An 18,601-nucleotide genomic window follows, 5' to 3' on the forward strand; every position below is an offset into this window, starting at 1 on the left:
AAGTCACCAGTATCTGCCTGGAAGGAGCTAATACACTCATCTGTACCTCAGCTTTTGCAGCTGCTTCACAAGGGGTGGGTCCCCAGATCTCCTGGCTCTGATAACCAATAGGCTCCCATTCACTAGTCCCACAGACAGTAGCAAACAAAAAAGCAATTCTTAAACTGGCTATACCCCCAGGGCTCAGCACAGAGTAAGCAGGCACAAACCCCCATCTACCAGTCTTTCCCTAAGAGGGGTCTCTTTGCATACTTTGAAAGATGCTGCCTGAGGTCAGGCTTCTAATTTAGCATGCATCTAGAGGCTAACTGCAATCCTCTCCAAACACTAGGGAAGACTGTGGACACCTCCCATACCCTCTCCTTTTGGTCTGCTCTGAGTCACAGTTATCTGTCTGGAAGGACCTTGTACACACATCTGACACACCAGCTTTAGCAGCTGCCACCTGAGAGAGAGCCAGGCAATCTGCACCCAGGTTGCCTGGCTCTGAAAGCCAATGGGGCTTGCATTCAGGAGTGTCACAGGATTGCACTAAACTAATAACAAGTTCTTAATGAGCTCAAAAACACTCCACCCACGTTGGCTCTACACCCCAACCCAGTGCGGAGAGAACAGGCAAAAACTCTGATCTGCCACTGGGACCGGGAGTGAAGAAATAGAGAGAGGTTTGTAAAAGGGTACAAAATTTCAGCTATAAGATGAATAGGTGTGAGGATCTCATGAAAACCATAGTGACTCTAGTTGATAACACTGTACTGTATAATTGAAACTTGCTAGGAGACTAAAACTTAAATGTTCTCAAACACAAAAAGATAAATGTGAAGTGACGGATGTGTTAATGAAATAGATGTATATGTACGTATATTAAATCAGTGTGATGTACACTTTAAATATCTTACAATTGTATACATTAATTATACCTCAAAATACATGAAATTTTTTAAAACCCCAGATTCAAGAAGCTCAATGAACTCCAAGCAAAATAAATATGAGAAAAACTACTCCCACACCACATCACAATCAAATTGTTTAAAACCAGTAATAAAGAGAAAATCTTAATAGGAACCAGAGAAATACCTAGAGAAATAATGATAGCAGACTTCTCACTGGTAATAATGCTAGCCAGAAAACAGCACAGCAAAATCTTTAAAATACTAACATTTGAAAAAAGTCTACCTAGCAGAAATATTTTTCAAAAACTAGGGCTGAAAAGGGAGGATGACATCAGCAAGATGGCAGAATAGGAAGCCATAGACCCTCCTTCTCCCATAGACACAGGAATTTAACAATACTACACAAACCATGTGCCTTTGTGAGAAATCCAGAAACCAGTTAAAAGAATCCTGCAAGGCATAACCCTCCCAGACTTCAGACAATACTACAAAGCTACAGTAATCAAAACATCATGGGGGGCTTCCCTGGTGGCGCAGTGGTTGAGAGTCCGCCTGCCGATGCGGGGGACAGGGGTTTGTTCCCCGGTCCGGGAAGATCCCACATGCCGCGGAGCAGCTAGGCCCCTGAGCCTGCGCGTCCGGAGCCTGTGCTCCGCAATGGGAGAGGCCACAGCAGTGAGAGGCCCGCATACCGAAGAAGAAAAAAAAAAAAAAACAGCATGGGTATTGGCACAAAAACAGACATATGGATCAATGGAACAGAATAGACAGCCTAAAAATAAACCCACCCACTTATGGTCAATTAATCTTCAACAAAGGAGACAAGATTATAAAATGGAGAAAAGACACTCTTCAGCAAGTGGTATTGGAAAGGTTGGACAGCTGCATTTTTTTTTTTTTTTTTTTTTTTTTTTGGCCGTGCCACGCGGCTTGCAGGATCTCAGTTCCCTAAGCAGGGATTGAACCCAGGTCCTAGCAGTGAAAGTGCCAAATCCTAACCACCAGGGAGCTCCCTGGACAGCTACATTTAAATCAATGAAGTTAGAACACACCCTCACACCACATACAAAAATAAGCTCAAAATGGCTTAAAGACAAATATAAGACATGACACCATAAAACTCCTAGGAAAGAGCATAGGCAAAACATTGTCTGACATAAATCGTACCAATGTCTTCTTAGGTCAGTCTCCCAAGGCAATAGAAATAAAAGCAAAAATTAAAAAATGGGACCTAATTAAACTTACAAGCTTTTGTACAGCAAAGGAAACCATAAACAAAAAAAAATGAAAAGACAATCTACAGAATGGGAGAAAATATTTGCAAATGATGTGACCAACAGGACTTCATTTCCAAAATATACAAACAGCTCATACAATTCAATAACAAAACAGCCCAACTGAAAAATGGGCAGAAGACCTAAAAAGACATTTCTCCAAAGAAGACATACAGATGGGCAACAGGCATATGAAAATATGCTCAACATGGCTGATTATTAGAGAAATGCAAATCAAAACTACAATGAGGTACCACCTCACACTGGTCAGAATGGCTATCATTAAAAAGTCTACAAACAAGAAATGCTGGAGAAGGTGTGGAGAAAAGGGAACCCTCCTACATTGTTTGTGGGAATGTGAATTGGTGTAGCCACTGTGGAAAACAGTATGAAGGTTCCTCAAAAAACTAAAAATGGAGTTTCCATATGATCCAGCAATCTGACTCCTGGACATATATCCAGACAAAACTATAATTCAAAAAGATATATGAACCCCTATGTTCATAGCAGCACTATTCACAATAGCCAAGACATGGAAACAACCTAAATGTCCATTGATAGATGAATGGGTAAAGAAGATGTGGTACATATACACAGTGGAATACTACTTAGGCATAAAAACAGAATGAAATAATGCCATTTGCAGCAACATGGCTGGACCTAGAGATTATCATACTAAGTGAAGTTAGTCAGAGAAAGACAAATATCAAAGATATCACTTATATGTGGAATCTAAAATATGACACAAATGAACTTATCTACAAAACAGACACACAGACATAGAGAACAGATTGGTGGTTGCCAATGGGTGTGTGGGGTGGGGATGGATGGAATGAGAGTTTGGGATTAGCATATACAAACTATTATATATAGAATGGATAAACAACAATGTCCTACTGTATAGCACAGGGAACTATATTCAATATTCTGTGATAAACCATAATGGAAAAGAAAAAGAATGTGTGTGTGTGTATACATATATGTGTGTGTGTGTATGTGTGTGTATGTATATATATATATATATACATACACACACATACATATGTATAAGTGAATCATTTTGCTATACAGCAGAAATGAACACAACATCGTAAATCAACTATACTTGAATAAAATAAGTTAAAAAAAAAAAACGGATCCTGCACCCCAGGTGAGCACTAAGCCAACTGCCTCAAAGTCAGCAGGAAAATTCACGGCACTTTCTCTTGCCAGAACACACAGTGTGGCACCATTAGGAGGAAAACCTCAATTCACATATTCTCCCTGGTGAGAGAAACAAGTAGAATGTATGTCCATTATTCTGACTTTTAGGGGGGGCTGCCTGAGGGACCATTTTCTGTCTTACTTGAATCCAAGTACTGACAGGAATACAGAAGCCAGATTAGGGGTATCTGAGAACAAAACCATCAACATTCACCAGAGTTTTCATTACCAGAGACACTAGGTAGAGTTCCAATACTGCAGCTTATTACAGTACCAAAGAGGCCACAGTATCAAAGAGACACTCCAGTGGGAGCTCTCAGGAAGAACTGGTAGACTTCTCTGGTGGTGCAGTGGTTAAGAATCCACCTGTCAGTGCAGTGGACATGGATTACAGCCCTGGTCCAGGAAGATCCCACATGCCACAGAGCAACTAAGCCCGTGTGCCACAACTACTAAGCCTGTGCTCTAGAGCCCACGAGCCACAACTACTGAGCCTGCATGCCACAACTACTGAAGCCCACGTACCTAGAGCCTGTGCTCCGCAACAAAAGAAGTCACCACAATGAGAAGCCCGTGCACCACAACAAAGAGTAGCCCCCACTCACCACAACTAGAGAATGCCCGTGTGCAGCAACAAAGACCCAGTGCAGCAACAAAGACCCAATGCAGCCAAAAATAAATAAATAAATAAATTTATTCTTAAAAAAAAGAAGAAGAAGAACTGGCAAACCTCCTAAAGCCCAGAGAGGATGCATCCCTAGAAAAGATTTGAGTGGTCTCCAGAATCCCTAGCCAGGCTCAGTGGAGAAAGTTCTCCCTACACAATTGCAGATTAAAAAGTCTGGGGGTGATGGCTGATTCTTCAAATGCTAAAATCCCAAGAAAAAAATAATAAGCCATACAAAGAAACAAGAAAAATGACACATTTAAAGGAAAAAATTAAATCTCCAGAAACTAACCCTAATGAAACAGAAATATATTAATTACCAAAAAAAAAAAAATCAAAATTATTGTTATAAGGGTGCTCAATGAATTAAAAGAGAACATAGATAGACAACTAAAATGAAATCAGGAAAATTATGCATGAACCAAATGAGAATATCAACAAAGAGAGGGAAACTATGAAGAAGAACCAAACAGAAATTGTGGAACTTAAGAACACAATATCTGGATTGAAAAATTCACTAAAGGGACTCCACAGCAGACCTGAGCAGTCAGAAGAATGAATCCATGAACTTGACAGCAAGACTTTCAAAAGTACTGTTGCAGAGGAGCAAAAAGAAAAAAAGAATGAAAGATGAAGGGGAGCCTAAGGCACTTTTGGGTCATCATCAAATGGAACCATATATGCACCATGTGAATCCCAGCAGGAGAAGAAAGGAAGAAAGGAACAGAGATTCTATTTGAAGAAATAATGGCTGAAATCTTCCCAAATCTGAGGAGAGAAATGGACATACAAATTCAAGAAATTCAAGAAACTCCAGTTAGGAAAAATCTAAAGGGATCTACAACGAGAGATATTGGTTGAAGAGGTAATCTATTAGAAGACATGACCACTGGTTGACCTAAAAGCTGGACCAGGGCAAACAGAGGCTTCTCACCCCCTTCCCTGTCCTTAGAATGTATGTTCTGCCCATCATTCCCACAGTGGGAACCGTTTTCAAGGACACAGCCTTGAGAGAACAGTGTTGTTGAGACCATCAAGACAGTATACATGACTGAACCTAGTTAAGGCCTCTCTATAAACTTTTAAGATTCTGGCAGGTAGGTGATGTGGAGATTACTCATCTTGCGGCCACCCAAGACAACCCTTGTATGTAAATTCCCTTGTTAATTAAAATTGCCACCTACCAAAATGAAGTGGTCTGCTTCATTCTTCAGTCTCTCCTTACCCTCCTTGTAGAGGGGCCAGTTTGTAAGCCAACAGACGTCATAATCAAATTGTCAAAAGTCACAGGCAAAGAATCTTGAAAGCAGCTAGGATAATGCAAATTTTATGTACAAAGGAGCTACTAGTAGATTGTCAGCAGATTTCTCAGCAGAAACCTTCCCTGGAAGGGAGTAGGATAATATATTTAAAGTACTGAAACAAAAAAAATGCCAGCCAAGAATACTATATCTTGGAAAACTTTTCTTCAAAAACAAAGGAGAAATTAAAGAGTTTCCTACAAAAACAAAAGTTAAGGGAGTTCCTTACCACTAGACCTGCCCTACAAAATGCTGAAGGGACTCCTTCAAGTTGAAGCAAAAGGATTATAAACAACACAGAACCATACAAAAATATAAACTCCCTGGTATAAGTAAATATTTAGACAAATATAGAATTCTGTAGTGTGATAATGTATGTGTGTAAATCACTTTACAATCTAATATAGAATTTAAGAAACAAAAACATAAAAATTGTTACAAATTTATGTTAATGGATACACAATATAAAAGAGGTAATTGTATCATCAATAACATATATAGGCATACCTCATTTTACTGAGCTTTGCTTTATTGTGCTTTGCAGATACTGCATTTTCACAAATTGAAGGTTTGTAGCAACCCAGCATCAGGCACCATTTTCCCAACAGTATTTGCTCTCTTCACGTCTCTGTGTCACATTTTGGTAATTCTTGCAATATTTCAAACCCTGAACCTGATAAAGATTACAACTCACTGAAGACTCAGATGATGGTTAGCATTTTTTAGCAATAATGTATTTTAAAATTAAGGCATGTACATTGTTTTTAAAGACATAATACTATTGCACACTTAATAGACTACAGTATAGTGTAAATGTAACTTTTATATGCACTGGGAAACCAAAAAATTCATGTGATTTGCTTTATTGTGATATTTGCTTTATTACAGTGGTCTGGACTGAAGCCACAGTCTCCAAGGTATGCCTGTAATAAGAAAGGCAGGGATTTAAAGGAGTAGAGATTTTATAGGCAATTGAAATTATTATCAGTTTAAAATAGACTGCTATACCTTTAAGATGTTTCATGTTATTGCAATGGTAATCACAAAGAAAATACCTATATAATTTACACAAAGGGAAATGAAAAGAGAATCAAGGTATGGAACATTCTCAAGATAGGTAACATGTTAGACCACAAAACAAGTCTTTTCACATTTAAGAAGACTGCAATCATACAAAGTATCTTCTCTGGCTACAATGAAATGAAACTAGAAATAAACAGTAGAAGAAAAATAGAAAAATCCACAAATATGTGGAAATTAAACAATGCACTCTTTTTTCATGTTTATTATTCAAATATATATATATATTACTCAAAGGTATTCTGCTCTATATATTATATTAACTTTAATTTAAATCTGTTTCTTCAATAGGTACAACTAAAATCCCTCAAATTTCAGTCCAAATATATTTACTTTGTTTGTATAAACCAAATCCATCTTATTGTGTTTGAACCAATTCACATCAGTGTCGGGAGAGGCAGCCCACCATGGGCCCTCCTGCATGTCCTTGCTGAGTGTATCAAACTGCAAGCCTTACCTCTCTTCTGACGCTGCACCCTTTCTATGGCTAGTCACATAGGCAATTAATAACTAAAGTTCACCACAGATGCCTATAACAATAATAAAACATTCTTCACTTTTTTCTTCTTTGCACACAAAAAAATCCTATTTATTTAAATTTTTAATGTTAAAACACAAGGTTTTAATCATTTTGAAAGTATTTATATTTTGGTTTCTTTCTTTCATTAAGACATAATTGAGGATTTCCCTGGTGGCACAGTGGTTAAGAATCCACCTGCCAATGCAGGGGACACGGGTTCAAACCCTGGTCCGGGAAGATCCCACATGCCATGGAGCAACTAAGCCTGTATGCCACAACTACTGAAGCCTGCGCACCTAGAGCCCATGCTCCGCAACAAGAGAAGCCACCACAACGAGAAGCCTGCACACCATGACAAAGAGTAGCCCCCACTCAACGCAACCACAGAAAGTCCACGTGCAGCAAGGAAGACTCAATGCAACCAAAAATAAATAAATAAAATAAAATTTCAAAAAAAAGATATCTAGAAATCTCTAAAAAGAAGATATAATTGATATTATCATTATCATCAGATTATCATACTAAGTAAAGTAAGTCAGAAAGAGAAAGACAAATATCATATGATATCACTTAGATGTGGAATCTGAAAAAAATGATACAAATGAACTTATTTGCAAAACAGAAATAGACTCACAGACATAGAAAACAAACTTATGGTTACCAAAGGCAAAAGGAGGGGAAGGAGAAATTAGGAATTTGGGATTAACAGACACACACTACTATATATATAATAGATAAACAACAAAGAGCTATTGTAGAGCACAGGGAACCATGTTCAATATCTTGTAATAACTTATAATGGAAAAGAATCTGAAAAGGAACATATATATATTTATTATATACATATAACTGAATCACTTTGCTGTACACCTGAAACATTGTAAATCAACTATACTTCAATAAAAAAAAAACTTTTAGGGACTTCCCTGGCAGTCCAGTGGTTAAGACTTCACCTTCTATTGCAGAGGGTGCGGGTTCGATCCCTAGTTGGGGAGCTAGGATCCCACATGCCTCGCGGCCAAAGAACCAAAACATAAAACAGAAGCAATGTTGTAACAAATTCAGTAAAGACTTTAAAAAATGGTCCAAATCAAAGAAATCTTTAAAAAAGAAAACTTTAAAAAAAAGACATAATTGGGGCTTCCCTGGTGGCACAGTGGTTGAGAACCTGCCTGTCAATGCAGGGGACACGGGTTCAAGCCCTGGTCTGGGAAGATCCCACATGCCACGGAGCAACTGGGCCCATGAGGCACAACTACTGAGCCTGCGCATCTGGAGCCTGTGCTCCACAACAAGAGAGGCCGCAATAGTGAGAGGCCCGCACACCATGATGAAGAGTGGCCCCCGCTTGCCACAACTAGAGAAAGCCCTCTCACAGAAACAAAGACCCAACACAGCCAAAAATAAATTAATTAATTAATTTGTTTAAAAAAGACATAATTGACATATAACATAGTAATTTCAGGCATACAACATAATGATTTAATTATGTATACATTTCAAGATGATTACCACAATAAGTCTAGTTAACAACCATCACCACGTATAAGTATAATTTTTTTTCTTGGGGTGAGAACTTTCAAGATTTACTCTCTTAGCAACTTTCAAACATACAATACAGTATTATTAACTATATTCACCATGATACAAATTACATCCCCAGCACTTATTTATTTTATAACTCCCTTCACCATTTTGCCCACCCCAAACCCTCATCTCTGGCAATACCAATCTTGTTCTCTGTATCTATGAGTTTGGTTTGTTGGTGGTGGTGTTGGTGGTTTTTTTTTTTTTAACTTATTTTTTTGGATGTGGACCATTTTTAAAATCTTTATTGAAGTTGTTACAATATTGCTTCTGTTTCATGCTTGGTTTTTTGGCCATGAGGCATGTGGGATCTCAGCTCCCCAGCCAGGGATCAAACCTGCACCTGCTGCATTGGAAGGCAAAGTGTTAACCACTGGACCACCAGGGAAGTCCCAAGTGGTGGTGGTTTTAGATTCCACATATAAATGAGGTATGTGGTATTTGTCTTTCTCTCTCTGGCTTATTTCACTTAGCATAATCCCCTCAAGGTCGGTCCCTGTTGTCACAGATGGCAAGATCTCCTTCTTTTTATGGCTGAATAGTATGCCATTCATCCCTTAATGGACACTTAAGTTGAGCCCATCTCTTGGCTATTATAAAATGCTGCAGTGAACATGGGGTGCATATTTCTTTTGAAGTTAGTGTTTTCACTTCCTACAGATAAACACCCAGAAGTGGAATTGCTGAATCATACAGTAGCTTTATTTTTCAATTTTTTGAGGACTTCCATCCTGTTTTGCATAGTAGTTGCACCAATTTACATTCTGACCAACAGTGCACAAGGGATTCCTTTTTTCCACATCCTTGCCAACATTTGTTATTTCTTGTCTTTTTGATAATAGCCATTCTAACAGGTGTGAGGTGATAACTCATTGTGGTTTTGATTTACATTTCCCTGATGATTAATGATTCTCAGCACCTTTTCATATACCTGTTGGCCATTTATATACCCTCCTTGAAAAAGTGTCTATTCAGATCCTCTTCCCATTTTTTAATGAGATTTTGGGGGTTTTCTTGCTATTGAGTTGTATGAGTTTTTTATCTTTATATATTTTGGATGTTGACCACTTATCAAACACATGATCTGCAAATATTTTCTCCCATTTGGTAGGTTGACTTTTCATTTTGTTGATGGTTTCCTTTGCTGTACAGAAGCTTTTTGGTTTGATGTACTCCCACTTGTTTATTTTTGATTTTCTTGCACTTGCTTTCAGTGTCAAATATAAAAAATCATCACTAAGACCAATGTCAAGGAAAGAATGTACTATTAAACAACAAATGGGTCAAAAAGAGAGCATTATAATTTAGAAAATTCTTATTTTATAAAAGAAATAAGGAATTTATTTACAAATACCTAGATCTTTTCTGGATCTGAAAACCCACAACATATCAAAACTTATGGGTGCAGTGAAAGTAGAACCAAGAGGAAAGTTTATAGCAGTAAACACTTACATTAAAAGAGAAGGGTCTCAAATCAATAACCTAAACTTACACCTCAAAGAACTAGAAAAAGAAGAACAAACTAAACCCAAAGTTAGTAGAAGGAAGGAAATAATAAAGATTAGAGAGTAAATAAATGAAAAAGAGAATAGAAAGACAACAGAAAAAAAGATCAATGAAATCAGTAGGCTTTTTTTAAGATTTACAAAATTGACAAACTCTTAGCTAGACTAAAAAAAAAATAAGAAGACTCAAATAGCTAAAATTAGAAATGAAAATAGGGACTTTACAACTGATGTAACAGAAATAAAAAGGATTATAAGAGATTACTGTGAATTATTATACGCCAACAAATTGGATAGCTTAGAAGGAATGGATAAATCCCTAAAAGCATACAATCTTCCAAAACTGAAACATGAAGAAATAAAAAGTATGAATATACCTATAACTAGCAAGAAGATAGAAGCACTAATGAAAAAGCTCCCAACAAAGAAAAGCCCAGGACCAGATGCCTTCACCAGAGAATTGTACCAAACATTGAAAGAAGGATTAGCACCAATCCTCTTCAAACTCTTCTTAAGAACTGAAAATAGGGAACACTCCCAAACTCATTCCATGAGGCCAGCATTACCCTGATACCCAAACCAAACAAAAACACAAGAAAATAAAGCTAAAGACCAATATTCCTGATTAATAATGATGCAAAAATCCTAAACAAAATACTAGCAAACTGAATTCAACAGTACTTTAAAAGAATCATACACTGTGACCAAGTGGGATTTATACTTGGAATGCAAGGATGGTTCAATATACAAAAATCAATCAATGTAATACACCACATTAACAAAATCAAGGACAAAACCACACGATCATCTCAATCAATGCACAAAAATTCAACATCATTTTATGACAAAAGTTACTCAACAAACTAGAAATAGAAAGAAACTACCTCAACATAACAAAAGCCACATATTAAAAGCCCATAGCTAATAACATATTCAATGGTAGAGGACTGAAAGCTTGTCCTCTAAGATGAAGAAGAAGGCAAGAATACACAATCCTGCCAATACTATTCAACAGAGTGTGGAAGTTCTAGCCAAAGTAATTTAGACATAAAAAAAGAAACTGGAAAAGAAGAAGTAAAATTATCTCTGTTCACAGATGACATGATCTGATATGCAGAAAAAACTAAGAATCCCAGAAAAAATAATGTTACAACTAAAAACAATTTCAGCAAAGTTTCTGCATACAAAATCAACACACAAAAATTAGTCGTGTTTCTCTTCACTAACAATGACCAATCCAAAAAGGAAATTAAGAAAATAATCCCATTTACTACAGCACCAAAAAAAAAAAAGATAAAATACTTAGGAATAAACTTAACAAAGGAGGTAAAAGACTCATACACTCAAAACTACAAAACACTACTAAAAATATCAAAGAAGATACAAATAAATGGAAAGACAGCCCATGCCTGTGGATTGAAAGATTCAATATTGTTAAAATGTTCATATGACCCAAAGCAATCTACAGATTCAATGCAATCCCTATCAAAATCCCAACGGCAATTTTTGCAGAAATAGAAAAAAATCCTAAATTCATGTGGGACCTGACTTGCCAAAACATTCCTGAAAAAGAACAAAGCTGGAGGCCTCGTACTTTTTGATTTCAAAACATACTACAAAGGAACGGTAATTAATACAATGTGATACTGGCATAAAGATAGATATATTAACCAGTGGAACACAATAGATAGTCAAGAAATACATCCTTGAAAAATAGGCCAAGTGATTTTTGACAAGGGTGCCAAAACTACACAATGGGAAAAGGACAGTCTCTTCAATATATGGTGTTTGGAAAAATAGATATATTTCCACATGCAAAAGAATAAAGTTGGGCCTTTTCCATACTCCATATCCAAAACTCTTAAAAGAAGACATGGCAGAGAAACTTGAGGACACTGGAAAATGATTTCTTGACTATGACACCAAAAGCCCAGGCAACAAAATAAAAAACAGACATATGGGAGTACATGAAACTTAAAGACTTCTGTACATCAAAGGAAACAATCAACAAAATGAAAAGATAGCCTATGAAATGGGAGAAAGTAATTGCAAGTCATATATCTGACATGGGGTTACTTCTACAGGGCTTCCCTGGTGGCGCAGTGGTTGAGAGTCCACCTGCTGATGCAGGGGACACAGGTTCATGCCCCAGTCCGGGAAGATCCCACATGCCGCGGAGCGGCTAGGCCCATGAGCCATGGCCGCTGAGCCTGCGCGTCCAGAGCCTGTGCTCCTCAACAGGAGAGGCCACAACAGTAAGAGGGCTGCGTACTGCAAAAAAAAAAAAAAAAAAGAAAAAAAAAGAAAAAGAAACTTCTACAACTCAACAACAACAAAATCCATTTAAAATATGGGAAAATGAATTGAACAGACATTTCTCTAAATATTATACACAAATGGCCAATAAGCACATAAAAGGATGCTCAACATCACTAATCATTAGGGACATGCAAATCAAAACCACTTTGAAACATTCCCTCATACCCATCAGGTGGTCACTATCAAAAGAACAGAAAATAACAAGTGCTGGCAAGGATGTGGAGAACTTGGAACTCTTGTGCACTGTTGGTTGGAATGTAAAACGATGTATCCATTGTGGAAAACAGTATGGAGGTTCCTCAAAAAAATAAAAATAGAAATACCATGATCCAGCAACCTCACTTCTAGGTATATAGTATATAGCTCAACAGACTTCGAAGTAAGGTCTTGAAGGTATATTTACACATGAATATCCATTACAGCATTATTCACAATAACCAAGTGGCAGAAGAAACCCAAACATCCATCAAAAGATGAATGGATAGGGCTTCCCTGGTGGCACAGTGGTTGAGAGTCCGCCTGCTGATGCAGGGGACACGGGTTCGTGCCCTGGTCCCGGAAGATCCCACATGCCGCGGAGTGGCTAGGCCCATGAGCCATGGCCACTGAGCCTGCGCGTCCGGAGTCTGTGCTCTGCAAAGGGAGAGCCCACAACAGTGAGAGGCCCGCGTACCGCAAAAAAAAAAAAAAAAAGGGAATCCTGTCACATCCTATAAAATGGATAAACCTAAATAAAATAAGCCAGTCACAAAAGAACAAATAATGTATGATTCCACTCACATAAAGTATATAAAGTAATCGAACTCATAGAAAGTAGAAAGGTGGTTACCAAGGGCTGAGGGGAGTGAAGAGGAGTAATTAGTGTTCAGTGGGTATAGAGTTTCAGTGTTGCAAGATGAAAAGTTTCTAGAGACCTATTGCTTAACAATGTGACTATACTTAACACTACTAAACTATACACTTAAAGATGGTTAACATGGCAAATTTAATGTTGTGTGTTTTTTACCACAATTTTTAAAACTAGGACAAAATACCTTTTAGATTTCCAAAATGTGAAAGATTTCATCACCAGAAGATGTGCTTTCTAAGAGAATACTTTAGGTAGAATTATACCAGATGTAAATGAATCTATAAAAAGAACAAAAAACACCAGAGATGGAAAATATGTGGATAAATATAAATTTTCTTATTTTTAAAAGTTACTTCACAGACAGATGACTACTGATATCAAAAAATGATAACTATGTGATATGTGGTTTATAAATTATGTAGAAGTAAATGTATGACAACAATAGCATAAAGATTGAGAAGAAATGAAAGTACACTGTTGTAACATTCTCATACTATATGTAAAGTGGTAATATTACTTGAAGATAGATTGTGACAAGTTAAAGACATTGTCATGAGTTGAATTGTGTCCCTCCAAAATATATTTTCAAGTTCTAATCCCCAGTACCTGTGAATGTAGCCTTATTGGAAATAGTGTCTTTGCAGATGTAAGTTAAAACGAGGTATATTGGGTTAGGGTGAGCCCTTAACCAATGGTGTCCTTATAAGATAAGAGAAATTTGGGTACACAAACACACACAGTGGGGAAATGGCCATGTGAAGTCACAAAGACACGGGAAGAAACGTCATACGAAAATATAAGCAGAGATTGGAGTGATGCTTCTACAGGTGAAGAGACACTAAGGATTGCCAGCAACCACCAGAAGCTAGGAGAGAAGCATGGAACAGATTGTCCTTCAGCACTTCCAGTAGGAACCAACTCTGCCAATACATTGATTTCAGACTTCTAGCCGCCAAAATAGTGAGAGAATATATTTGTTATTTTAAGCCACACAGTTTGTGGTACTTTCTTAGAGTAGTCTGAGGAAACTAATAGAGAGGTATACTGTATATGCTAAAGCAATCATTACAATTTTTAAAAAGAATTATAGCTAATTGGCCAACAAAGGAATAAAACAGAATAAGAAATATTCAGTTCGTTCAAAAAATAAAGGCAGAAGAAAGGGAAAGGGGAATGTAGAACAGGTGGAACACATAGAAATCAAATAGCAAGATGATAGATTTTAAACCCTAGAATATAAAAATCATATTAAATATAAATGGCTTAGACACCTCCTTCATTAAAAGTCAGAAACTGTCAATTTAGATTTTTAAAAATCCAATTATATACTGTATTTAAATATAAAGACACAAATAGGTTAAAAGTGAAAGAATGGGAAAAGCATTGTCATGTTAACACTAATCAAAAGAAAGTTTTTGGAGGGACTTCCCTGGCAGTCCAGTGGTTAAGACTGCGCTTCCACTGCAGGGGGCACAGGTCCAGTCCCTGGTCAAGGAACTAAGATCCCACATGCCGCATGGTGCAGCCAAAAAAAAAAAAGAAAGAAAAAATGTTATTGGAGTGGCTATATTAATATTATATAAAGCAACTTTACTCCAATAAAAGTTAATTTAAAAAATATTAAACAAAGTAAATTGCAAAGCAAAACATATCACCTATTAAGAAGCTTATTTCATAATGATACTGGGATCAATTCACCTTAAATGTTTATTCATATAATAACGAAGCTTCAAAATACAAGAAGCAAAAGCTGATAGAACTGAAAGGAGAAATAGAACAATTCCCATAAAAGAGAGTTCAATAAGCTTTTCTCAGTAATTGATAGAACAAGTTGGTAGAAATTCAGAAAGAATAAAGAAGTCTTAAAAAATGCTATCAACCAACTTATGCTAATTGATTTTCGAACACTTGGCATAACAGCAGCGTATACATTATTTTCAATCACACGTGAAACAGTTACCCAGATGGACAAGAGTCTGGGCTATAAATATCAATAAATTTAAAAGGATTCAAATCATACAAAGTATATTCTCTGACCACAATGGAATATAATTAGAAATCAATAACAGAAAGATATTTAAACTATTAGCAATGTAACGCACTTCTTTTTTTTTAATAGATTTATTTACTTACTTTTTTATTTATTTATTTATGGCTGTGTTGGGTCTTCATTGATGTGCATGGGCTTTCTGTAGTTGCGGCGAGTGGGGGCTACTCTTCGTTGTGGTGCATGTGCTTCTCATTGCGATGGCTTCTCTTGTTGCAGAGCACGGGCTCTAGGCATGTGGGCTTCAGTAGTTCTGGCACGTGGGCTCAGTAGTTGTGGCTCGTGGGCTCTAGAGCACAGGCTCTGTAGTTGTGGCGCACAGGCTTAGCTGCTCCTCGGCATGTGGGATCTTCCCAGACCAGGGCTCGAACCCATGTTCCCTGCATTGGCAGGCGGATTCTTAACCACTGTGCCACCAGGGAAGCCTAGGAAAGTGACACACTTTTAAATAACCCACAGGTCAAAGAAAATAGCAGAGAGAATTTTAAAGTATTTTGAACTGAACTAAAATAATGAACAACGTTTCAAAATCTGTGGGATATAGTTAAAGCAGTACTTGGCAGGAAATTCATAGCGCTAAACTCATATATGGAGGAGAAAAAGATCTTACACCAATGACCTCAGCTTCCTCCTTAAGAAATTACAAAGAGGAACAACTTAAATCTCAGGTAGGGATAAGAAAGATAAAAATACAGATCAGAACAGAATACAATCAAACTGAACACAGAAAAAAGCAAAACAAAAAAAATCAATTAAATATGAAACTAGTTGAGAAGATCAAAAAAAATTATAAACCATTAGCCAGATTGATCAGACATAAAAAAGAGAAGACACAGATGACCAATAACAAGAAAGAGAGATGTGGCCTCAATACAGATTTTGCAGACTTTAAAGAATAATAAAGGAAAGTTATGAGCAATTTAAGCCAATAAATTTGAGATGAAATTTGACACTTCATCTTGACATTTCAAAAGAACTGATTTTTTATAAAATCTCAACGTACAAAATTGTCTTTATTACTCCAGAATGGCATGCTACAGACACTGTACACTATGCACATTTATTAACTTCAAAATTAGCTTCAAACCATTTAAAATTAAATTGGAATAAGAGTATAAAATGGAGTGTTGGGGGGAAAAGATATTCTCACACATACACATACACACACATACACACACACACACACACACACACACACACACGTTAGAATATAAAAAGCTGGCTTTCCCAAACTTTCTCATTTACCTCGGAAACTTTCCGATTGGGATGTACGCTGACTTTCCACCTCAGAATATGAGGACCTGTTTTTATTTTCTGGTTCGTTGACAAGCCACGATTTTGACATCAGATAAATCTCTCTCAGCGAAGGAGTGGGGGTAGCGGAGTCCTCTCCTGATCACCTCTTCTATGAAGTTTTCCCCGTTTATCTTTTTTTTTTTTTTTGCGGTACACGGGCCTCTCACTGTTGTGGCCTCTCCCGTTGCGGAGCACAGGCTCCGGACGCGCAGGCTCAGCGGCCATGGCTCACGGGCCTAGCCACTCTGCTGGATGTGGGATCCTCCCGGACCGGGGCACGAACACGTGTCCCCTGCATTGGCAGGCGGACTCCCAACCACTACGCCACCAGGGGAGCCCCCCCGCCCTTTATCTTGAATACCACTTTCTCCCTAGATAAAGCTCAACGATTTTCCAAGCAACCTTGGTAAGAGCTTTTATAGGATCCTCACAACTTTACAAAATAATTAGTGAGACTGTTTCCCCTCCTGCTTTATAAGTGAGGAAAGAGGCTGCGAAGGGGAGACCTGAAACAGAGGTCTCCAGAGGTTTGGTCCAAGACTTTGATTCTCAATTGTCCTGACTGATGGAGCCACAAGACTCCTTTGCTCGCTAAACAGTTTTTCTTTCGTCTCATTCACCTAATCATCCTTTTATAAGCAATACTCTACAGGGGCCCACAGATCCTCAGAAAAAAACAAGCTCCTGCTTGCTCTTGAGGTGCTCAGATTATGGTGGCACAATCAACCAAATCGTAACATGGCACAAGGAGCTCAAGGTCCAAGGGAGAATATACTATCGATGGAGCAAAGAAATCTCAGGTACTTTTATACTTCTTTTTAACTGAGTACCTATCTCGTATGCCAAGGGTTGTGCAGCTTTTATACAGCCCAAGTCAATACACGAAGTATAATGTACTGGCCAGGACGTTTTAAGTAACATACCTAAGGTAGATTTTCAACGAATGGGGCAGGTTTAAGATCACTCAATTTTCATCCGGAAATTTCACAATTTTCTGCAGTCTCTATCCTGAGGCGTGGATAGGCTGTAACCAGTACCCTCCGCGGTCTCCAAACCTCATTGCTGCGCGGCACAGCACCTCCCACTGCTAGAAGGCCCTTGAGCGCAACCTCGGTCCTGGAAGCCCAATCAGCGGCCCGGCAGCGACCCAGTGCCCGCCTTGGGCCGTGTCACGTGGCAGCCAAAATGGCTGCGCCCGGGCGACTTGAGCGAAGGTTGGAGTGAGCACTCGCGTGGCTGATGGAGGCAGTGACTGCTGGGAGGAAAGCATAAGGTACCGGCATTCCGGGTAAAAGGGTGCAGTGAAAGGCGAGTATCAAGAGAAGCAGAGCGTGGGGACATGCTGTTCAACCGCAGCGTGGGAATGAGATCCCGGGACTGAGTTGCAAGTGGAGGAGGGGAATCGGTTCTACCGCACCGAATCGGTCCCTACACTTTCCACCCTAGAAAAAAAGATCTTGTATTTAAATTAAGCCTACAGGGGGCAAAAAAGAAAAGCCTGTGCTTGAATTTAATGCCGGGTTTACTGCCAATTTACAGGGTGACCTTGGCCTAATTTAATTTTCAGAGGCCCCACTTTCCTCATTTGTCTATCTCGGGAGCTATCTTGAAGATAGCTAGTGCAAAAGCCTTTTGAAATGTTTGTAATATTTAAACGTGGCATTGTCTTTGATAGGGATTTATTATTAACCGGGATACAATGGCCTACTGCGGGCTGCCAGATCAGAACTTTTACCAAATTAAGGGTGACTTTTAATAGCGACACGTTAGAAATGGCTAGTTCACAGAACCAGGAACCTCACCAATATGCAGAGCACAGAACAGAAAACTAGTGATAGCATTAGGCTGGACTTTCTGATGTAACAGTATTTCAGACATATACATTATACACTTTATATATACTGAATTTGATCACTTGTTTTTATCTCTCTCTCCACCACACCCCCAACCCCCCAACATAAAATTATTCAAAGTTCCTGTAAGGCAGAGATCTTTACGTTATTGTAACCAAGGCCCTCAAAAAGTTTGAGTCCGGGAAACCCAGACGTAAATTTCTAAG

At 38.2% G+C, this 18,601-nt stretch overlaps 2 protein-coding genes across 4 annotated transcripts in view; one reads left to right on the top strand and one right to left on the bottom strand.

Annotated features, from left to right (window-relative positions):
- LOC149748752 (disks large 1 tumor suppressor protein-like) overlaps window positions 1-18,601 on the bottom strand; it is a 588,852-nt gene that overhangs the window by 559,334 nt on the left and 10,917 nt on the right. For both annotated transcript variants that reach the window (XM_089914186.1, XM_089914187.1), the window contains exon 1: window positions 1-18,601. This exon is cut by the window's left edge and continues 19,923 nt beyond it; it is cut by the window's right edge and continues 10,917 nt beyond it. The gene's annotated coding sequence lies outside the window, so the exon portion shown is untranslated.
- Window positions 17,686-18,601, top strand: part of TMEM126A (transmembrane protein 126A) — a 13,744-nt gene continuing 12,828 nt past the window's right edge. Inside the window, exon 1 of one of the 2 annotated variants that reach the window (XM_022593994.3) lies at window positions 17,686-17,815. The gene's annotated coding sequence lies outside the window, so the exon portion shown is untranslated. Of the gene's footprint in view, window positions 17,851-18,601 lie in introns of both variants that reach the window. The other variant, XM_022593995.3, reaches the window with a different exon arrangement.

Source organism: Delphinapterus leucas, chromosome 7 (assembly GCF_059928025.1).
Source record: "Delphinapterus leucas isolate spDelLeu-1000000601 "Yukka" chromosome 7, BTC_Dleu_Yukka2, whole genome shotgun sequence".
NCBI lineage: Eukaryota > Metazoa > Chordata > Mammalia > Artiodactyla > Monodontidae > Delphinapterus > Delphinapterus leucas.